General features: G+C 33.4%; 1 protein-coding gene and 1 long non-coding RNA gene across 3 annotated transcripts in view; both read left to right on the top strand.

The window, feature by feature from the left end:
• The window catches only part of LOC113391633 (synaptotagmin-7), a 632,900-nt gene that overhangs the window by 276,494 nt on the left and 331,374 nt on the right, over positions 1-25,032 (top strand). The gene's annotated exons all lie outside the window — the stretch shown is intronic.
• Positions 467-20,675, top strand: LOC113391636 (uncharacterized). The gene is made up of 3 exons (XR_003368332.2): positions 467-663; positions 20,288-20,480; positions 20,558-20,675. It is a non-coding gene; the product is annotated as an uncharacterized LOC113391636 (long non-coding RNA).

The following is a 25,032-nucleotide window of genomic DNA, read 5'->3' as shown; positions in this document are numbered from 1 at the left end:
TTGCACAAAACTTTAAGATGTAATCGTAAGTTAATAAATGTTTATCACGCAAATCAAAGTATTCATTATTAATTAAGACGTATAAAAACTCGGTTATTTATCGAGAATAAACTTATTTAATAATCAAACAAATATATATATATAATTATCATATGCAGCTATATTTATAAAATAACCTTAAATATATTGAGAAGTATGTCTTATTTAATAATAAACTCACAACAAAATACCACTTAAATTTCACTATTAAAATTAATTATTCGTTAACGTAGCATACATATATAATTAATTCGTAAGAAATGAGTTGGTCTATAAATAAAAACAAAAACACACCATTTATAAAATTTAAATCATTAAAATAGTCCACAAATTCGAATCCGCTTTACAAACTTTAATGCAATGAGACTATTACTCGTAGCAGAACGCTACGTTACGTAGACACGCGCAGATACGATACGAAAACCGTAGCGGCGTAGCCAGTATTGTCCTTAAAAGCGTTCGGAGCGCACGTCTATATGCCTCTCCTTCTTAATCTATCCATCTCTCTCTAATTTCGCGATATTCATCCTTCAATAAAAAAAAGCAATAGTGATAAGTGATAAAAAATTAGTGATATTTTACGACTGTTATCAATTTATTTAAGTTAACAGTGTTACGTAACAGGTTGGTTGATATATTATTATATTAATAAATTAATATTTATAAACGTATAATTTAATTTCGAATTAAAAATTAAATTATATAATTATAATACATGACGTTTGATATACGGAGTGCTTGAAAATATATCGTAAAATAATCTACGGTGTAATATTGTCGTGTTTTTACGTGTCTCTATTTAAGTTAATTTATGTAAACTTTGATTGTAATTTATATTGCGTTTATTATTTACGAAAAGTCATTATACTAGTCATAAACGAATTTATAATTTTATTGCGTTTTGTGCAATAAATTCGACTGTATATATTCTATAAACTATTATAGTACATTACCTTTATTCAACACAAGATTCGCTCAGTTAAAATGCAATTATAAATTTAAGATAAATAAATATTTTTCTTTGTCCTCGTCCACATAGGTCCATATTATAATCTACTTCTGAACCTGATTTCAAAATAATCTAGTCGAGTGTTATTAAAATAATAAAATACCCGAATAAGAATACGAGCATCATAATTCCAAAGTATTTATTAAATGTAGATCTTTAGTTGCCGTAGAGGTAGACTGTGAGAAGAAATACGAAACTTACACGGAAACTCGAGCGTGAATTGTTAGAATATGATTTGCTACCTTAGCTATAGTAATTATAAAATTTATACGACACACGTATCAAAATGGCGTATCACTGTAAGTCGATTGTCAACATTTCACGAGTGGGATGCGAAGTGAATTCTTACAGAATCGCACTGCAGGTTCAGAATGTAATTTTTATTGAGGATTGTATAAAAAAACCTTACTATTATTCGTTTATACGGGTTATGATACAATGAAATTTATTGAAACAAATACACATTTTTTGTTAAGTATTTACATATAATATATTGTTAGTAAAATCAAAATATACTTTATTCAAGTCGGCTTTTACAAGCACTTTCGAATCGTCATTTTTACAAACTATGATAAGTGTACTGATTTGGAATGTAGATTCTACCGAGAATAACCGGCATGAAACACAGTAGTCAATATTTTTCAACATTTAACATACAAAGTTATGATAGATACAATTATATATGTATATAATATGTCCTGCGTGGAAGGCAACAAGTATTGGCGCCATGTTTTTTTATCATCTATATAGTCTTGTATTGAATAATATGCTTTTTTTATTCATGTATTTTTTACTAGTTGTCGCCCGCGGCATCGCTCGCATTTTAGGGGTTGGTTGTCATGTGTTAGGCGAAAAAAGTAGCCTGTCCTTCCTTGTAGTTCAAGTTTGCTTCATAAATTTCGTCAAATTCGGTTCATTGGTTTGGCAGTGAAAGAGCGAATGACAGACAGAGAGACAGAGTTACTTTCACATTTATAATATTAGTATAAATAAATGAATTGAATCTATGGGTTCTATTTCTAGGATCATTGATTTGTCGTGTGAAAAAATAGGACACAGTATTGTTTTACTATTAATATTTATAGATGAAACCGATACAACTATCCCTTGTGAAGATGTCAAATATAATATTCATCAAAATATACAAACTTTTACTACGAGAAAATATTTAAATGGTTAGCTCTAGTTAACCCTTTGATCTTGATTGAAATTAAAAAAAAAAATTGAAATTGATTTGATGGTTATTGTTGTAAATGTTTTCATTCACAGAAAGCATTAATGATAAATTTCGTGACGGTCGTTTTTGATAGAATGTATATAACATACGTTCCGACTGTTGACTTACTGATTTGAATATTATTTCTAGACCTATATAGAATTATTTGAACCAAACGATAGCGCGATTCAGAGTTGTCTTCTATTTTACTTATCTAAACGATAAATGTATGAAAATTAGGCCATGTGGGTTTTATTCCACACTATTGTAATTAAATCGAAAATGATCCGATGAAGAAGAATAATTAAGTTAATAAATAAACTAAGGTTTAATACTAACATTTATATATATTATAACAAAACCATATATAATAATATATAACATGTACTAATGCTTCAAGACCTATATAGCATTGTTTGAACCAAACGATAGCGCGATTCAGAACGATTGTTATTAAATTCAATTCAACTGTTAAAATTAAACAGACGTAGAATAATAATTATTTACCCTCTGAATAATAATTCAGAATAATAATCAGAATAATAATTAAAATTTTAAATAAACCAAGGGTAATACTTACGAGAATATATATTATAACATAAATATATAACATATTGAACGCTATATAAGACAAAGGAAATGTAGAGTCAAAGCCGTGCAAGCAACTTCGTGCAGCAGTTTGCTAAAGTTTTTGTAGTTTCTTAGCGATAATAAAAGACGGACGAACAAGATAATATACATATATAAATATCTTATATTTAAATCGTACATACACAATTTGTGTCAAGAATAATTTAAAAAAAAAATAGATGTTTTTTGACACTTCCGTATCAAATAACAGGCGCACTGAAATAAAGTAACAGCGTTTGAGAATTAATAAAATTGTTATTAATAATCCCGTATGAATTAAAACAAAAAAAAAAAAAAATATATTAAAATAATATTTGTTTCCTTACGTACATTTTTGTAAGCCTCGTTTAAAACTTCGCTCCAATAATAATATTATATAACTATCTATATATACTATATAAGACACAAGAGTTCAAAATTGGTTCACTTGCTGGTAGGGCCTTGTGCAAGCCCGTCTGGGTAGGTACCACCCACTCGTCAGATATTCAACCGACAAACAATACTACTTAGCATTGTTGTGTTCCGGTTTGCAGGGTGAGTCAGTGTAACTACAGGCACAAGAAACATAACACCTTAATTCCCAAGGTTGGTGGCGCATTGGTGATGTAAGGAAAGGTTAATATTTCTTGTAGCGCCATTGTCTACGGGCGGTGGTGACCACTTACCATCAGGTGGCCCATAGACTCGACTATCTATACGATAAAAAAAATACTGCTAGTATTCGGTGAGAAGAAACTCAAAACTCACCGCAGAATACGACCGTCAAATGTCAAAACGTAATATGTTATATTTGACGAAATATATACGTATTTATACACTATATATATATGATACATTTTCCTTCTTAGTTTGTTAAGCATTTTTTTGTCTATCTTTAATAATATATTTATAAAAAAAAAACAAAATACTTTAGAAATTAATTTTATAAAATAATTCATAATTGACACCCTCAAATTATCAATAATGATTATGGTCGAATTTACCAGTTAGTGGTAGGGCTTTGTGCAAGCCTATCTGGGTAGGTACCACCCACTCATCATATATTTCACCACACAGTAATTCTTAGTATTGTTGTTTCGGTTCGAAGCGTAACCACAGTCACTAGGTATAACTTAGCTCACAAGGTTGGAACATTGGCTATGTTGGATTGGTTAATATGTCTTTCAGTACCAGTGTCTAAGCGATCGTGACTGCTTAACATCGGCAGTTCATCAATATTATAAAAAAAAACTCATAATACTTATTTATAAAGAGACACAGACTCATACGTATAGATCTGCGGGAGGATTAAGCTTACCCGAAATATCAGAGGAAAGACACTATTTTACCGAATAGCAGGATTTGTTCCTACAAATTGAGGTCTCAGATGCGCCCTTTGTAATAAAATGGTACTTTTTTTTGGTTTCAGTAATTTTTGTCTTGAAAGTAAATATAATACGTTAATTGTATATTCAGTTGTCAGATGCGGCCTTGCCCATAAAATTAATTATAAATTTTATTGATAACAAGATTGATGCCAGAAATGCTTAGCGATTTTATCAACATTGCAAATGCTTGCAAAGTATGAACTGTGCGTTAAGTCAAATTAAAATCAATTTATTCGAGTAAACTTCACAATGAAGCGTTTTTGAATTGTCGAGATTTAAATATTACCACGAAAGAAACGGTAAGAAACTCGCATAGTTATTATTTTCAAATAAACAGATTTACAATGCTGCTTTTTTACAATAATTACTGTCCTGTGATGGAACCCGAGCCTAAATCCAGGCGTTTTTTTTTCTAAAAAATATTGTTTTAATTAATATTAAGATTTATTTATTAATTTAGTCTTAATAAACTTTTTAAATTTCGTAAATGGTAAATTGGTTACATTTCCCGGTATCTTATTATATATGCGTATACCATTGCCCAAAAACGTTCTCTGTACCGTATGCAAACGGAAAGTACGGGTTACAAGTTTATTCTTATTTCTTGTATTAATAGTATGTATATCAGCTTTTATGGAATACTTTTGTATATTCTTCTGTATAAACATTATATTATAATAAATATATTGAGAAGCAGCCGTTAATACACCTATTTCTTTAAATTCTTCGGGTAATGATGTCCTTAGAAATGATATATTAATTATTTTATCAATATAATGTTTAAAGCTATAAACGATATTCGCAGCGCGGTTTCTGACAATCGCACTAACTGTCAAACAGCAGTCAGTCATGTCATATAGCAAAATTTATATGGTCGTAAAGTTTTGTTAAATGTTCTAATTCCCTGCACGACTTTTTTAATTTTGCTTTCATATGAACCTTTTCCGTGCAATAGCAAACAGAACAAAGAAAAAATTTGCGAAAATCTTAAGTCATTCACGCGTAATGTCGTGACCGAGAGAAATAGGGATTCACTTTTATATATTTATAGTATAGATTTGTAAATTAATCGTAACACCAGCCGTTATCGTGGACTTTTAAGCTCTATATCTATAAAAAAAAAATCACATATCTCTCGGAGATCGCGCAACCTTTCATTGACGATTTAAGTTTCAAAATTAGTCTACGATAAACTATTTTATTTAAACTGACTATTATATAATCTTTGTTATTGACTATTCATTTCAAGAAAATCGAAATGGCATGATTCGGATTAAATTCTACGCAAACTATAATGTACAGGTCTTATTTGTATAATAATAACATAACATAAACATAATCAGCCTGTAAATTTCCCACTGCTGGGCTAAGGCCTCCTCTCCCGTTGAGGAGAAGGTATGGAGCATATTCCACCACGCTGCTCCAATGCGGGTTGGTGGAATACACATGTGGCAGAATTTCGTTGAAATTAGACACATGCAGGTTTCCTCACGATGTTTTCCTTCACCGCCGAGCACGAGATGAATTATAAACAAATTAAGCACATGTAAATTCAGTGGTGCCTGCCTGGGTTTGAACCCGAAATCATCGGTTAAGATGCACACGTTCTAATCACTCAACCATGTCAACTCTTTATCGTTATCCTGTATAACGTAAATATTAACCGCGTACTATGTTTTAAACCATTCATTAAAGTCAGAAAGCCAGAGGTTCTATCCTAGTTTCTAACTTGGACTATTTACCAACTTCTAGCATAGATACTTAGAATATTAAACAGTAGAAAATGGGAATAGCGTTTAACTTGATACTGTTAAGTTGTTAAGGCTCGGATAATGTTAGGTTTATGCCCCGGGTTGGGCCAATAAAATACCTTAGAAACATACCGGTATTTGCAACTTAACCGTGATAGCACTCTCATGTCACAGAAGGTCGCTAACAAAGCAAACATCGAAACCAATATTGAAGACATAATTTTTTACTTGGTGGTTGGGCTTTGGGCGAGCACGTCTGGGTAGGTACCACCCACTCATCAAATATTCATAAAACAGCAGTACTCAGTATTGTCGTGTTCCGGTTTGAAGGGTGAGTGAGCCAGTGTAACTAAAGGCACAAGAAGTAACATCTTGGTTCCCAAGGTTGGTGGCATATTGGTGATGTAAGGAAAGGTTAATATTTCTTACAACGCCATTGTCTATGGGCGGCGGCACTTACCATCAGGTCAGTTGCTCGCCTAGCGATATCATAAAAAAAAACTATTTTTGCACGAGCCTAAATAGTGCTTCAATTCCAGGACACTCCAATCGCATTAATATTGGGACAAATATATAAATTAAGCAAGATCAATATCAAATATATTATTATTAAGAGCGGAAGCCGATTTTTGGCCCAGTGATGGGACGATAGCTGCACATAAAACATTGGTTATGGTCTCATTTTGAAGAGCTCCAGCCGTAGATGTGCAAAATTAAAAAGGATTCCTGATTGAAGTTCACTAAATTGTTACGATTTAACAAAGAACGAATTTTGGAGAGCGGGAAAAAGTTACAGCACTACGTTTATATGAGAGAAAAAATTTAAAACGTGGACAAATTTAAAGTTGTTTCCGAAAATATCCGATTCTCACTGAACTAATGACATTAAAAAATTCATTCAAATAAGGTTTCATAATTTTGGAGCCAAATGTACGCCAGATGCACTTGCATAGGTTTCGCAACCCTTAAAAAATCTTTTGAACATATGCGAAGTTTCGCGGAAGAGTAATATTTATTAATGAAAAAAAATATGTGTACAAATCTCTTTATTAAATTTAAGTTATGTTTTGCGGACTGCAAATACATCTGAATCTGCTGCCGCCAAGCAATACTTAATATATCTGCGTTCTGGTTTGAAGGGTGAGTGAGCCAGAATAAGACCACTTACCATCCAGTGACCCATTTGTCCGTCCGTATACCTATAACATAATCTAACATGTTATATATACTAGCTGTTGTCCGCGGCTTTGCTTGTGTGGATGTTGAATATATTTACAGAGTAACTTTAAATATTCCCTTAGTTGAAGACCTCTTCCTATACGTTGGTGTGTATTTCACCCTTTAGGGTAGAATATCCAGAAACGCTCAAATACGTATCTACAAATTTTTTATCAGTATCTCAAAAATAAAGGTTCATGTATCTAACTTAAAAAATGACGGACTCCCATACAGACTTTCAACCCTTATTTCACCCTACCCCTAGGGTGGAATTTCCAAAATTCCTTTCTTAGTAGTTGTCTAAAATCGATCCTACTCACCAAATTCCATGGCCCTAACTTTAATAGTTTACGCTCGGCGATGATGAATTAGTCAGTCAGTCAGTCAGTCAGGCAGTCAGTCAGTCAGGACATGTCATTTTATTTTATTATAAGTAAAGATATATTGTATTAGATAAAGCGTTGTAGGTGCTTACAATTCTGTTGCGAGGTGCATTGTGGCTTACAACGGACTTGGACCCTTTTTCTTCGAATGACTTATAAGGAAAGCATTTTAAACCGGTGGCCCTCTGCCTAAGCTGTTTCCGGTCACCCATCCGGTGCTATTGGATTATGACCGTAAAGGGTTAAAGGGTACTCACCTGTGCACTATCATGTATCCGGCACAGGACTGTATCCATTGGCAAGGATGCTGTGGCTGTACATACGTTAATCGTAGATAGTTTAACGAACATAGTATGACAAGGTTACAAAAATGATTATAGCGCTTTGTTTTAAGCAACCAATGTGACTTAAACTTAGTATAAAGAAAATTTGAGATGTCGTAGGACACCTGGTTGGAACGAAGTTGAATATATATTATGTATTAAATAACAGAAACTTTTCAATTTCCCGCTGCAGGGCCTTTCCTCCCTTTGAGGAGAAGTTTTGGAGCATATTCCACCACGCTGCTCAAATGCAGGTTGATACACATGTGGCAGAATTTCGTTGAAATTAGACACAATATGCAGGTTTCCTCACGGTGTTTTCCTTCACCGCCGAGCACGAGAAGAATTATAAACACTAATTAAGCACATGAAAATTCAGCGATGTTTGCCTGGGTTTGAACCCGCAATCATCGGTTGAGATGCAAGCGGTCTAATCATTGGGCCATCTCGGCTCACTAAATAAATTAATAAGCGTGTGGAAATATATGAATGACTAGGCATTAAATTGTTATTAAAAATGTGTGGATTCAAATATTAACAAAACATATTTTTAAATAAAACTCTATGTAATAGAAATAGACAGAGGAAAAAAGACAGAGAAGCATATATCGCTTTTTCTTTAGATGAGGATGTCTGCCAGTACTGTAAGCCGTGTAATAGAACTTTGTTCCATAAACTTTTCTCAATAAAAAAATAAAAATATTTGAGTTCTATTTCGTTCGTCGTTGTTTTTATGGGGTATTCATTGTACTTTATACCGCTACCGCGATAAAACTATACAAGATATTGCGTTTCGGTGGGGTAATAATCTCGGGAGAGCCGAGATGGCCCAGTGGTTAGAACGCGTGCATCTTACCCGATGATTTCGGGTTCAAACCCAGGCAGGCACCACTGAATTTTCATGTGCTTAATTTGTGTTTATAATTCATCTCGTGCTCGGCGGTGAAGGAAAACATCGTGAGGAAACCTGCATGTGTCTAATTTCAACGAAATTCTGCCACATGTGTATTCCACCAACCCGCATTGGAGCAGCGTGGTGGAATATGCTCCATACCTTCTCCTCAACGGGAGAGAAGGCCTTAGCCCAGCAGTGGGAAATTTACAGGCTGATTATGTTATGTTATGTTATGGGGTAATAATACTGTACAGAAGCTTCAGCATCCGTAACAGCAAGAATATTTAACATAGTTTATTGATATTTTGGCATTATGATAAATAAATAAAATAAATTTATCAATATTAAATTTCATTCAAATAAGATCGTAAAGTGCTTTAAGTGTTCGAGTAGCTGTAGGTACGTGTCGTCAGATATTGAGTCTGTTTTTATATTTACAAAAGAGAGCTGTCCGGTCTATTTATAATCTTGAAGCCTTCACCCTTCGGGATGTTTTTAACAAAGTAGGAATACTCATTGTTGCGTCAGAATATATTTACAGCAATATTATGTAATACACAGTAACATCGACCGATTTTATAGAATCAGTGATAATCATTGTATGAACACGAGCCGTAAGGATAAGCTTATAACGCCGAGTTTCGTACTCCGCAAAATCAATAAATCCTTCTTGGGGTATCCGTTTCTATAATATAAAATATATTTATAAATTCAAATCATTTAAAAAAAAATACATTAATAAACAAAGCATATTATTTAATACAAGATTATATAAATGATATAATATATACATATGTATATGTATAATTGTATTTAACTAACATAACTTTCTATTTTAAATGTTGAAAAAGAGTAACTATTGAGATTCTTGCCGGTCTTCTCGGTAGTATCTATGTTTCGAATAATAAATATATATATTAAAAAAAACAACAACAATAAAGAATCCTGACAAATAAAATATAAAAATAAACAAAGTTTATACTACTAAAATCTACAAAAAAGGCTATACAGGGTTATTGGTAATTCGACGTATTCCCGTTAGGAGGTGATAGGGGTGATTATTTTCGATAATTTTAACGCCCATATGCTTGATGCAAAAGTGAACCATTTTTGGTTTATCACGTTTTTCAGATTTTTTTTTAAATAATGCAAAAATGCAACTTCAAAAATTTATTAAAAAAAAAGTATCAATTAAAATCTATTTTTTTCTCCTGATTTATAAAAACGAATAAACACTGGTTATTTGCCAATATTAAAACAATAATTATCGGTCCAAATTTAAAAATGCGAGACGGAAAACGATATTATTTCAATATTTTTTTCACAAAAATGCCTTAAAAACAAAAAAAATCGTTATAAAACTTGTCCTGCAGATTATTTTAAAAACATAACCGTTTTCTTAGCTTACCAAAAATGTACAACACCAAGGAACTTATTTCAAAATTTTTCACTATTTTTTAGTCGTCCTAAGCACACTAGGACAAAATAAAAATATTCTTTATTCAAGTACGCTCATAAAAGCAATTTATTAATGTAAGATGGCGATTCGAAAGTACTCGCCAAAATAATCATTCCATAAAGTATATTTTGATTGATGAATTAAATAAACATAATTTTAAAATAATAACTCGACTCTACAATTACAAAATTCGATGTTGCTCTTACTTCAAATTAAATGATATCAATGTATTTTATTCATGTAAACTTTACAATAAATCAGTTTTGAATAAGAAATTTTAACTCTACCACTCTACGGTAAGCAGTCCAGCGAGAAACGGCAAGAAACTCGAATTCGCTTTAAATATGGAATTTAACAATAATAATATATAAAATAATTGGAAAATTGTTTGCTTTAAAAGAGCAACTACGCGAGTTTCTTGCTGTTACTTGACACTAGAAGCTGCTTTCCGAAACGGTGGTGAAAACACTTCACTGTGAAGTTTATTTGAACGAAATACATTTGATTTGATTTACACCCAGTAACTAAGGTTGATATGACTTGATTCTGCGTTATATTAATTGGATATTCACCCTTAAATAATATAATTAATTACCTATCATGGTTTATGGTTACACGGACGCCGTAACTCTATTAACATTCCATTAAGCAAAAAGCTCAGTTCTTGGTTATATATTTGTAACTTTATATAATATAATGATATGAATTACAGATATAGGCTTATAGTGGTAGGGTTTTGTGCTAGCCCTTTCTAGTATTGTTGTGTTCTGGTTTGTAGAATGAGTGAGCCAGTGTAACAAACACAAGGGACATAACATCTTAGTTCCCAAGGTTGTTTACGTATTGAAATTGTATGCGATTGCTTATAAAGTGGCAATGTCTATGAGCGGTGGTGACCACTTACATAGACCATTGCCAGTCTGTCTACCTAATTCAAATAAAAAAAGCTGTCGTACCTTCTAGTCAGACGAAGCAGTTACAATGTTTTACGTTAGCAAGAATTTGCGTTCGTTATGAAAATTCGTTTTTTAATATATTCCACACGTGCAAATAAATTGTGCTGGAAACGCCTCGTTAGCGTCACTAGAGGATGATGTTTTTAAAAGATTTTCGTATGTGATATTTATCGTAAAAACATGTCACTTAGTGAAATTAGTGTCGTTTTCAATTCAAACATTAGATTTATATTCACTGAGATGGCGAAATGCTAATCTTCCTGTTTCAGTAATAAAAATAGATTTATATATTTATACTAGTGATCGCATAATGATTGAAATTGTACATTAGGCATGTACATATATCAAATTACATATAAAGCCTTTTTTTTTATAATTTTTTTTTATTAAAGGTTTACAAACGGAGAAAAAATTGGACTGAACTGTTCGGTCTTTGCCTATAACAGTGTGTTGGCATTCTGCTTTGGGGCAATGCACGATACGATCTTTGTGTTGTTATGTACTGCTTATATATACATACATATATATATATATATATATATATGTTTTATGAAAAGGGCTATATAATCTGTGGCCTCAGTGTATTGAACAAAAAGCAGTTTAATTTAGTTATTTTTATTCAGATTATATTTGGTTTACGCCCACGTTTCACATTTTCGTACTCGTCTTAATTGGTTACCCATTAGACTTCGCCGGAATTTTCATATTGTTAAAATAAATAAAAAAAAGCCTAATCCCTTAGCCCCCCATACGCGCTTATGCTAATTTAATAAGCAGGCACATATGATGTAATTCTAAAATTAATCCGTATGTTCATTGTCATTTTATAACGAGTTTTATAACTTGTTACAAAATGACAAAATGTTAATATAATCTAGTTTAGTTTAATAGCTTTTTCTTGTCTATTCTGTACTGTGTGTTGTTTCACCCTGTTATTTAGGGGAAGTCCCCTTACTTAAAGGATATTATTTTATTATTGGGAAACCCGGAGAAGTCCTTTGTTCTATGAACAGATTAATTTTAAGAACGCCCGAACATAAGTCGTCTTTTTATAAAAAATCATTTACAATTCAGGCTATTAAGCTCTGGAACAACCTTCCTTTCAATATTCGGGAGACCAAATCCATAGTTATTTTTAAAAAAAAACTCATAAAAGATCACTTTTTGTCTCAAATTCCTTTACGCCAATAATTTCTTTTACTTTTTTTTTTGTATTTTTCTTAATTTTTTGTCCTATTTCTCGTTATGTTTGAGGACATATATTGTATATTCGTTCTTTTTGTATATAGTGTTTATTTACATTATATACCTGTATTTAATATATATTGATAATATAAGTTATTAATTTATGTATAATTTGTGTATAATATATTTACATTTATGTATTCGTTTTAGTTATAGATTCATGTTATTTTATTCATTATTACAGCACCTCATACTCTATGAGCTATCCTAACCCACACCGTTGGTTGCCTGGAAGAGATCGCTATGTCGCGATAAGCTCGCCAAAATTGTACGCGTCTTTTATTAAGGCCGGACCTATGTTGTATTTATTTATTTTTATTTTCTCTGTGTGGTGTACAATAAATTATAAAGTAAAATAAAGCAGATAGAGAGCGCGGAAAAATATTTGCAATTAATTAAATTTACGAAATACGAAATCTAAAGCGAATTCGAATTTCCGATAGTTCGAAACGCTACTTTTTAATACCTCAATAATAATAATTCTCAAATGATTGATATAATAATAAATAATTATAACACACTAGCGGGAAAATGTATTCGCTTTTGTTGCTTCACTATGATGTTGCGCGCGCTCGAACTTTTTATGCTTTAAAATATTAACAGTCGATTTGCCTAGTTGTAGCCTCAATTTACCTCGCATTTGTAAGATCGATCATCGGGTTTTAGGTATAAAAGAGTAACTCAGTCCTTCCTTGCGATTTAATCTTGCTTTATGTCAAAATTCATCGAATTCGATTCAATGGTTTGCCTGAGAGTTACTCTCCCATTTGTAATATTAGTATAAATAGAAATTTTGGCGAACATACTATTTATACAAGGAACAAACAAAAGCTAGTCGCTCAGATTTGACTACACACAACAATTCCGAAAATCCCGACGAGCATTTTCGTGTGCTTCTCTCAGTTCTGGGGTATTTATTTCCGAACCGGTAATAGATTTCGGACAATCAATAAACCGTGAAGCTATATTGAATAAGGATTTTGACTTACCTCCTCGGGCGACATTTCTATAAGCACGGACTAGTGTGACCTACAAAATATTTCTTAGTATGTGTCTCGGGGATATTGTACGAGAGATGGTATTGTTCCCTAGTGTGTCCGGGGCTCAATTTGACCAGAAAAGAGTTTTGACTTTATCATAAAGTCAAAGCAGTATTTATATATAAAATATTTATCGGAATATATTAATATTTCGGTAAAGGTTCTTTTGAAACTTTGAGAGCAGTATTTCAAGGTCAAATACGAGTATACTCTATGTGTAGCGTTTGATGGAAAAGTTCGTGATGCGAAGTTCGACTTATGTCACGTGTACTGATGTTGAGACGGTTTAAGTATTGTTGTGTATTATTTAGAGCCGAAATGGCCCAGTGGCGTGACGCGTGAATCTTAACCGATGATTTCGGGTTCAAACCCAGACAAGCACCACTGAATTTTCATGTGCTTAATTTGTGTTTATAATTCATCTCGTATTCGGCGGCGAAGGAAAACATCGTGAGGAAACCTGCATGTGTCTAATTTCAATGAAATTCTGACAAATATGTATTCCACCAACGCATTGGAGCTGCGTGGTGGAATAAGCTGCAAACCTTCTCCTCAAAGGGAGAGAAGGCCTTATCCAAGCAGTGGGAAATTTACAGGCTGTTAATGTAAAAAAATAAGTATTATATTTCAGAGAGAGAAAAAACCTTCTGAAACAGGATAAAAAAATATATCAAAATTTAATAATTCATTGCTAGTTTTGCTTTCAATTCAATACTGTAGCATATTACAGTATCGAATTAAATGGAAAGCTACGGATTCGGTTCTGTAAGTCTTAAGTGTCTTTGTATTTAAATTAATTAATAAAAATATATGTGATTTTTAAAGGACCGAGATTTATAATAGACACAATCAGTCTCTATTGTAAGTAAGGAGCATTCCATTTTCAAAATTACCTACCAAATGAAAATTTGTATGTGGTACCTATAAATTAAAAAAAAAAAAAAATAGCCAAAGACAGATATCTAATTTTTGTATTTTAATATTTTGATGTAACTTCCAAGAATATTTACGTTACAATTTCAAATTAAACACTTGAATAAATTGTTCAAATTTCATCTTTGGTTGCATCTAATTCTTAGGGTTAAGTCGGAGAAATTAACCTTAAGATTTGCCCTTAAAAAAGAGAAGCCAGTCAGACTGGCACCGTAACGCGTTACGTAACGAAACGGTTTACCCTATCATAAGAACTTATCACTTCAGCGTTACAGTGGTCGCATATTACGTGTAATATCTAATATCTCACGTTGATAACAAACAACATTTATATTATATCCTCTCGGAAAATAAATTGGTACCGTCTGACGGTCACGTCAAGCACAACGCGTTTATTGGTCAAATAGCGCGCGCTTTCAGCTTATCGTTTCATACTTCCGTCCCTTTTCACAAAATGTAACACAGATTGTAGGAAAGGGAAGATGTTACGAATCAATAACAGTATAGCCATACTCCTACCTGTAAACAGAACGATAATAATATCAATATCGTAGAAAATTAAAAAATTAACATCAAAATACTCCAAAAACCTTTACCGTCAATCAAGCGTGAACTTGGACAGTCACTTGAGAATTTTTTTATTTTTTTTTGAATAATTAAGTTCGTGATTTGTCCCCCCGACTCATTGCGAATGGCTTTCTTACTCAATGTTGTTTAATTTTTTATTTAGATGTTTGTAAAATTCTGTTTCGATTTAAAGAACGTTATGAGTCGTGCACTTTTAAATCTTCCAATTTACTGAAAATTATTTATGATTCATAAGAAACTCTTTTAAAAGTAGTTAAAGCACAGTGACTACTTCTCAACTTCAAACTCGGAGAAGAGTTAAAATTAAACTTCACAGCAGAAAAAAATAATTTATTACATTTTTATACAACTACCTTTTTTAACGCAGCCAGCAACTGAACATCGTGTCTAATATTTCTTTACAATATTCAAGAAACAATTCGTTTCGCTCGATTAGTGTAATTCTATTATTGAAGTTTAAATTTTTTTACACGAAATACTCAAATATTTCTTACGGAATAACATCGCCGAACACGATCTTTAAATGTCAGAAAGTATTATGCGACATCCACTTTTATGATGACGTTTAAAGGATATACGGATCAAATTAGCATACGATAAGTTATTATCCACCAACCTGCATTGGAGCTGCGTGGTGGAATATGCTCCATACCTTCTCCTGAATGGGAGAGGAGGCCTTAGCCCAGCAGTGGGAAATTTACAGGCTGATAATGTAATGTAATGTTAAAAGTTATTAACAATATTTTTAATTTATTTATTTAACGAAGAACAAAAACCCTAAATAGTTTTACTGTGAACTGATTCTAGAAGAATAGCAAAATCTTTTTAATAGTACTGTTTATTCGAAGCTCTTGGTGGTAGAGTTATGTTCAGCCCCATCTGCGTAGGTACCACCTTCTCGTAACATATTCTACCGCCCATTAGTAATACCTAACCTAAACCAGTTGCGTTCGTTTTGAAACAGAAACTAATATGCATATAATCTTAGTCACCAAGGTTGTTTGCACATTGAAGATGCATGGTATATAATCTTAGTCACCAAGGTTGTTTGCGCGTTGAATAAGCTTGGGATTGTTAAAATTTCATATATTGTCCCTATATAGAGGTGACCACTTACCATCAAGTTACCTATTTATCAGACTACATATCTAATGCAAATAAAGCAGTCGTATAAGCTACTTTCTAGAGAGACGAAGAAATTTCAATGCTTTACTTTAACAAGAATTTGCGTTCGTAATGAAATTGCATTTTTAATTATATACACTCAGATTTGTAATATATTCCACGCGTGCAATTAAAGTATGAAACGAACGCTTCGTTAGCGTCACGAGAGGATGATATTTTTAAAATAATTTCGTATGTTATATTTATCCCAAAAACACGTTTCGAGTAGACAATTTAATTATTAGTTTCGTTTTTAAACAAAAAATATGTTTTTATATTAAGTGTAACAAAATATAACCTTTTTTTTCTCGTTGGAAAAACGCGTTACGCGTTACCCTCACATGGAAGTGGGGGGGGGGAATGTGGGACTCGCCGGTGCCCAAGATGTTGGCGGTACACTGGAATACCCACTAAAAAACCAACGGTACCCTCTCCGTCTCATCGACGGGCGCCACGGGATCGCTTTCGCATGCTACCGTGAAACAAAATATAACTTAGTCCAGATCTAGTTTAAAAAAAAAGCTTAGTATAGTACGACACAACTTAGATGTAGCATCGGCAAAGTTCGTAAAACCGGTCACATCCGAATTAAGTGCGTCTTCAAAATCATCAATCTTTATCTATTTATTACGCGAAAATGATCTTTATGCAAACGTAATAAATTGTAATGTAACTGAATACATTCGCCAAATTGACGATTAATGGTCTTTTTTTTAATTTCCATGCTACATTTAAATTGTGTCGTACTATAACAACATATTATTGACCCACAACTTGGTATAAGCCTCTAGTCGTTTTAAGGAAAAGTTTTGGACCTTACTCCACCACGCTGGCCCAATGCGGGTGGGTAGATACACGTGACTGATTCCCATCTACCACATGTAGGTTTCCTCACGATGTTTCTTCCACCGCCGAGCACGAGATGAATAAATACAATTATGCACATGAATTTATTGGTGCTTATCCGAGTTTGAACTCAGAATCATCATTGGTTAGGCTATAATTAACTCATTATCAACCATGACGTATATTTATTTTCGATTATTCCGTGTGTAAATACACTGGCTCACCGACATTTCATATAAAATAACGAAGATAATTAACCAACTGAGAACCAGGATGAGTCTGCTGAGTCTGATAAGTTCGATTCTAGTAGAGCAACTTTACAGTTAAAAAGTCAGCTTAAGCCGTGGTTATATCGATAAATTTTATCTTAAAAGGGTTCTAACGCGATGGTGAACTTTATACAGCGATAAACTATATAACGACTAGCGGGAAAACAGTAAATATTTAAAGATAACGTTGAAAACTACGTGTAATCTTGCACCACATTTAGTAAAAACTAGTTGTTGTCCTGGGCTTAGTTCGTATTCTTGTTGTTGGTCGTTAAGCGTAAGACGCAAAAATGTAGCATGTGTCATAAATTGGAGTTCAAGATTACACACACAGTAACAGCCTGTAAATTTCCCACTGCTGGGCTAAAGCCTCCTCTCCCTTAGAGGAGAAGGTTATTGGAGCATAATCCACTACGCAGCTAAAATGCGGGCTGGTGGATACACATGTGGCAGAATTTCGTTGAAATTAGACACATGTAGGTTTCCCCTTGAAGTGTTCCGTCACCGCCGAGCACGAGATGAATATAAACACAAATTAAGCATATGAAAATTCAGAGGTGCTTGCCTGGGTTTGAACCCGCAATCATCGGTTAAGATGCATGCGTTCTAACCACTGGGCCATCTCGGCTCATACTTCATGTTAAATTTCATCAAATTCGGTTCAGTGGTTTGGCTGTGAAAGAGTGACTGACAGACAGACCGTTTCGTTACGTAACGCGTTACGGCGTCAGTCTTGCTTCCCTTTCTCATACGCATACGACAGCGGTAGGCAGGCTCCTCCTTTCTCACTCTAACTCACAGCGCTAGCCGTATTTTAAGTTATCTATTCTCTCGGGCGTCACGAGATGCACACAAACATATTTTCTTTTATCTACACTAAGATTATAAGGCGAAAGTAAAATCTGTCTGTATCCATTCACGGTCAAGTCACTGAATCGAATTTGATGAAACTATGAAGCAAGCTTGAACCCCAAAGGCCCACCTTTTATCTAACACCTGACAACCAACTCCTAAAACGCAGTAAACCGTACGACAATCAGTTTCGGATCATTCAATACTACACTACAAGGCTTTGCCGTTTCTGTGATAAAGAGCTATGTTATCTGAGACCTGGACAAATCCCCCCGCAGACCCCTACCGCTGGCATAAATCTACATCGGAAGACAACATTTTATGCTCATGTAAAATACGATATCGAGTCTGTTTATAGCGATCAATTTCAACAAGCTCATCTATAAATCTGAATATAAGCTATGAAAATTCTAAATTGAAGAGAACACCTTTAAAGACGTATCACTTTGTATGTTACCCAAGTCAGATATTAATTTTAAGTGCTTAGTGATAAATTGATGGTGTAACTTTTCCAATAAATAAATAAAATCATATGTACTATCTTTATGTAACTACAGGTACAAGGGAGGTAACATCTTAGTTCCCAAGGTTGGTGGCGCATTGGCGATGTTAGGTTATGGTTAATATTTCTTACAGCGCCATTGTCTATGGGCGATGGTGACCTCTTACCATCGGGTAGCCCACGTATATATATATTGTAAAGGCATACATCTTTAATAATAATGACATTGGTTTTTTAATTCACCTCCCAAGGGGGTAAAATTGGAGTGAAGATTTGTGTACTATAAACTTCAACTAGTTATTCTAGAAATATTTTTATAAAAGTATAGATATTTTTGGAACGGAGTTCTTTTATGCGGCTTACAGTAGATTAGGCTTAGTGCCAGTTCACTGGTAGAAATCGTCACGTAAGGATAAAGCCCTCTCCTTACCTCTCTTTGCCCTCTTTCTGTCTCTTTCTGATATACGGTTTTATTATAACTTAGTTTTTGTTATTGTTTTAATTCACACGTGACATTTAATAAAAAAAAAAAAAAATTTACATTTAATATTTCTCAAAAGTTGTTGATTTATTTCATTGCGTCTGGTATTTAATATAACGATAGCATCTTTATTCTAACCTGGTGTCCCATAGATCCCTTTTTTACCATTTACATGATATTTATATAATATTCGTGTCTTTGTTTTTTTTTGTCCCATTTGCTGTCGAAACACTTGGCCCTTGGAGTAGTGGTTACCCGCTAAAAATCTTGGGACACTTTTAGATAATGAATGTTTCCGCATATCAATTGGTCTCCGACTGGGAACACTGCTGTGCTCTGAGCACAGATGCCCGTGTGGAAAGGAGGTGGACTCTTTTGGTTTACGTGGTCTCTCTTGCCCAAGGAGTTCAGGCAGGCTTTTCCGCCACGGTTCTCTTAATGATACAATAAATAGGGTTCGTGCCACCATCGACGTTCCTGCTCTTATAGAGCCTCGTCTCATATCCCAGAGACAATGTTAAGAGCCGGTGCCGCTGCGGAAAAGGCTGAAGCAAAAAAAGATCTAAATATTCGTGTCTTATGTCAAATTACTTTTTTGTCCCATTTGCTGTCGAAACACTTGGCCCTTGGAGTAGTGGCGCAAAAAGCTTCATCAAAAGTATAACACCTCGCCTTATTGCCTCCACTGGTGACAGGAGGGCTGGTTCGTTTTTAGCCCAGAGGATCGGAATTGCGATCCAACGGGGAAATGCTGCTAGCATTCTTGCCACCGTTCCACGCGGTCAAGATTTATACAGTAACTATTTTTAATTAATATTTGTATATATTTAAGCACTTAATGTTATCAATTCTTATGTTAATAAAACTTTACATGATTCTATTGCAATTTTTATTAAATCTGAAACAGTATTTGACAGATGGAATCATACGTTTCTTTTCACCTTTTAATAATATAACGTCAATGACGTCTTTATTTATTTTTTTATGAAAAAAGAATTTGAATTAAGAACAGAGACAATTTAAATGTTTATTTAACGAATATTTTCGAGCACTCTTGAATTTGAATTATATTATTCGTGATAATTTCAAATTATATTTACAATTATGTAATATCTTTTCAGGTTAAGGAAACGAACTGTTACCGATTTAAAAAAAGAACATTATTTAACGTTAAAGTATTTATAAACAACGATCGTACTGTGATAAAGTAAAACGACGAGAGAATTAAAAAAAAAAATAAAAAAAAAAAACAAAACATGTTCGCGCGTTAATTGTTGCCGTATTCAAAAATCGAATGTGTTTTCATTTAGAAAAGTAAGTGTCACTTTGTTTCTAGTGATTCTTTTTTTTATTTTTTATCTGTGTTAAATTTTTGTGATTTTTGAACTTAGTGTCTCAAGAATCAACGATGACGAAGAATTTTTTGACCGTCACCAATATCGTTAATGAAGGTTTCAAAGGCGCCAAGATCTCTCAGCTCGGGCTGTCCAAGTATCTCTCACAGTCACTGTAAGTATTCATACGATGTATATCTTTTATCTATATAAATTACTATATTATCCGTCACTTGGTGTTTAACACAAATTACGAAATAATACGAAACAGGCATTCGTGGGACTCCATGATTTAACTAGTCGAGGAACCATGCATCACCCGGGAAATTTCTCTCACAAAAATTGTATCGGTGCGTTGAATCTAATAGATATTAAAATTACGGAACATTACATACTTTATAAAAAGATTAAGTCGTTTATTATCAAACAAATACAAACAAAGTTACGTGTAAGACAAACATTGATATTTCACGTTAACTAATGTTCACGCTTGGTTGGAACACAAAGCTAAACTTTGTGCGGCTATATTATATTCGGTTTGTATTCGTAGTCTCCCTTCCTCTTTTAGGATATCGTTCCATTGATGCGTGCTATACGAAGCGATTTTATAGCATAGTATTACTAGCGAACTTTTTTTCTCGCTGGATAGAATCTTTAGTCGTTTGACGACTGGCATACCTACAAAATAACCATTGGCAGTAACTCCGTCTCTGCGGCAGGTGTCGAAGCATCGCTTTCGTGTGCTACCGTGAATGTTACTGGTGGGTGCCCCCACCCTCTTTTTATAAAGTTTATTTATTGAATATTGTGTATTAATAAAAACTGTTCACTAAATGTTGCTAAAGTAAATTAACGCCTAATTAAACTGATCGTCTTGACAATTAGTACTTATATATCCGGAGAACATACATGTCCCGACTGACGACTACACCTCTTAGACAATAAGTAGTTCGGTTGATATATAGTAAAATAAATAGCTGGTTTCCGCTACCAAATATTACGACAGCGTATCGTAAATACCACAAGACAATACAGATGATAAAAAAGCGTTGAGGTAATGCTTGTTGACTTCCAGGCAGGATATATTCAATATATAATTGTATTTAACTAACATGACTTTGTATTTTAAATGTTGTAAATGAGTACCTACTGAGTTTATTGCTGGTTCTTCTCGGTAGAATCTGCATTTCGAATCGGTGGTAGCTCCACTTAATATAGTATGTAAAATGACGATTCAAAATCGCTTGTAAAAGCCTACTTGAATAAAGTATATTTTGATTGTTTGTATGAAGAGTGTTTAGCATTATAGCGTTTTGTAACGATCAATGCATAGCCTAAACTATAAAACCCAGGTACTTGAAATTTTGATGGCAACCCTTTACTCTGTCATATATACGAAGGGTTTTGAAACTCTGATTTTGAGAGGCTCTACACCTCTGAAGATATAAACGTCTCTGTGATTACAATTGCGCCGGAAATACTCAAATATAATTTTTTGTCTTTTTAATATCCGCTGGGGTTAACGGGGCGTTATGTAAAGTTTATTTATGATTAAGTTGAAGATAAAATAAAGACTGCAGAAGAGGGCTATTCGTGCAATTTATAACCTGGGCCCAAAAGATTCGTTAAAAGATAAATTTAAAGAAATTAAAATAATGACTGTCGCTTCTCAATTTGTTTTTGATAATGTTATGTATGTAAGCAAAAACATAAACGATTCTCCCAGAAATTGTGACGTACATTCTATTAACACTAGGAACAAGAATAAACTTGTTACTCCAAGTACCCGATTACACAGGGTTAGTAACTCTTTTTTGGGGCAATGTATACGTTTTTACAACAGGATCCCAGAAAACGTTCAAAATTATTCAATTATAAAATTCAAAAGAATCGTTAAAGAGCGTTTGTGTGCTAAAGGATATTACAACACTAATGACTTTTTAGTTGACTGCACACCTTGGGAAGGAAATGATCGCCTCCAGGCTGCTTCAAATAACTAAAATATAATTATCATTGTACATAATAATGGTTAAAAAAAAAATATATATATATATACATCCCGCTGAGTTTCTTTCGCCGGTTCTTCTCAGGTCCGAGGTGCTAAATTCCGAACCGGTGGTCGATTTTTGACAATCAATAAGCAAGTGTAAACACTTCTATATTGAATAAAGATTTTTGACTTTGACTGAACGACGATATGAATGAAAGTGGAGGTGACGGCTGACCGGGATGAATGAGACTTGGTCCAACCCCAAGTAAATCGGGGAAAGGTTTGAGGATTGATAAATGATTGTTCTGAAGTTGTATTTGCATTTGAAATCAAAAATATGTATTATAGAGTCTGCAAGTTTAGGGACCACCATAGATCCCAGGATATAGGTTCGAATCCAAATTCCAGTTTCTCGACGGAATAATTGTGTCTAATAAAACAATATGGAATATGTTAGTTAAAAATTTGTAAACAATTATTGTGTTAATAAGAATTAATATTTTAATGTCATTAAGAATTCTGGTATTAGAACGAAAATATCAGTAATTATTTTGGTGATAGTCGAAAAATACAATTCACATGCTTGGGATTGTACGCAAACACGAAACGTTGCAAGTATTGCTGTTATTGAAGCCATTAAATGGCAACGCGCCAGCTTCAACAAGTTACTAGCCACGGTAACTGAATTTACTTAATGAAATAGAAGTTAAAGTTCACGAATAGTGTGTGATTTTAGAGATTGTTTAAATGAATGTAAGACTTAGTAAAATTGAAACGAAACAGACATTGTTATTTTGTACAATTTAACTCTCAGCTACTCAAGGGGTCAATTATTATTATTATTTTGTTTTATTTATTAGGTAACCAGAACGGAAAATGAGCCATCTGATGTTAACCACCGCCCATAGACACTGGTGTTGTCAGAAGTATTTCATTCCATATGTGCATACATAACCAATGTGCCTCCAACCTTGGGAACTAACATGTTGTGTCCCTTGTGCACAGTTACACTGTCTCACTCACCCTTCAAACCGGAAAACATCAATACTAATTATTGCTGTTATTATTTTTTTAATTATAAAATAAATATTATTTTAGATTAATTATTGAAACTTACCCAGATCAATAACGTTCCACTGAAAAAAAAATACTTTTGGAATTGAAAATTAAAAATTAGTGGGTACTATTACAGAACTGGTATAAGATCTTTGATGATGAACATTTATGATTATTAAATTATTAAAATCGGTCCAAAAAGTTTTCATATATGGTGTAAAACAAAAAAAAAATCTTTATGCAAGTGGGCTTAACTTTATGAGCACTTTGAAATAGTTATCACGTTAAATTTTAGGAGATTTAAATTTATTACTTGGCACGTATAAAAATTTGAATGACACGTTGAATATTCATATGTTTGTGTTTATAATTCATCTCATGAGGGAAAACATCGTGAGGAAACCTGCATGTAAAATAAAATTTCCACAAACCCTCATCGGAACAGCGTGGTGTGTGTTAAGACCCAAAAACTATCTCCTATAAAAAAGAGCCCAGCACTAAGAAATTTACTCACGTAAGTTCGAGAACATTGACAGGATATAAAATGAATTGACGAGTTTAGTGGTCAGGAGTACCGTGGAGTCTAGATGTCTGACATTATTTACCCTCCCGAGCTTTAGAAAGATGGACGGAGGTTGATCTGCGTTGGGGATGCATAGTACACCTGTTTTGCCCACACACCTGTACACTATACTATACTGGGTGGGAGGGTTATGTGCAAACCCGTTTGGGTGGGTAAAATCCATTCTTCAGATTTTCTACCGCCAAGCGTGGTTGTGTTCCGGTTTAAAGAGTGAGTGAGCCTGTATAACTTCACGTATTTTATTAGTGATCCACCCAGACTCCGCATGGGTGCAGTTTATTAATAAAGAAAATGATAATATAAGAATATAATTTATACCTTATTCACTCAGAAATAGGGTAGATAATTCCAGAAAGAGTTCGCTTTATATAAAAAAAAATTCGCCTTTTTATAATATATTCGTATGTTTTCTAACTTCTACGACAGCGAACTTCCTATATAATATAATTATATATTTACTAAAAAACTATTTATGACAATTTTAAATCGAGTCTTTTGTAGTAATCATAAGGTTCCAGATTCGAATGCTGGTTTAAGCAATTGGATTTTCATGGCAAGGGACTCCCACTAGCACCTCAGATTTAAGGAATTGAAGGGGTCATACACCCGCGCCTCGTATAAAACGTTTAGCTATAAAACATCTGATTGCTTTCCAGGGAATGAGAGTGCATCTCATTCATTCATTTTTAATTTAAAGTTTTTTTTTTTAATTTACATAAAATCTTGTAATTATGGTAAGGGTGCCTAAAAATGTTTAATTATTTAAAGTACGCTCCGTAATATGCAGTAATATTTATTTCTCATTCTATTTTGGTTAAAAATATTCTTTCAAAGAAAAAGTGACGGTATCCTTTTAATGAGAAAACTAGTTTCGTCCTGTGATTTTACTCGCGTTGCATCATG

The sequence above is a fragment of the Vanessa tameamea genome, chromosome 30 (genome assembly GCF_037043105.1).
Source record: "Vanessa tameamea isolate UH-Manoa-2023 chromosome 30, ilVanTame1 primary haplotype, whole genome shotgun sequence".
Lineage (NCBI taxonomy): Eukaryota > Metazoa > Arthropoda > Insecta > Lepidoptera > Nymphalidae > Vanessa > Vanessa tameamea.
Note: the sequence above shows the minus strand (reverse complement) of the source record. Positions and strands in the feature narration are given on the sequence as shown.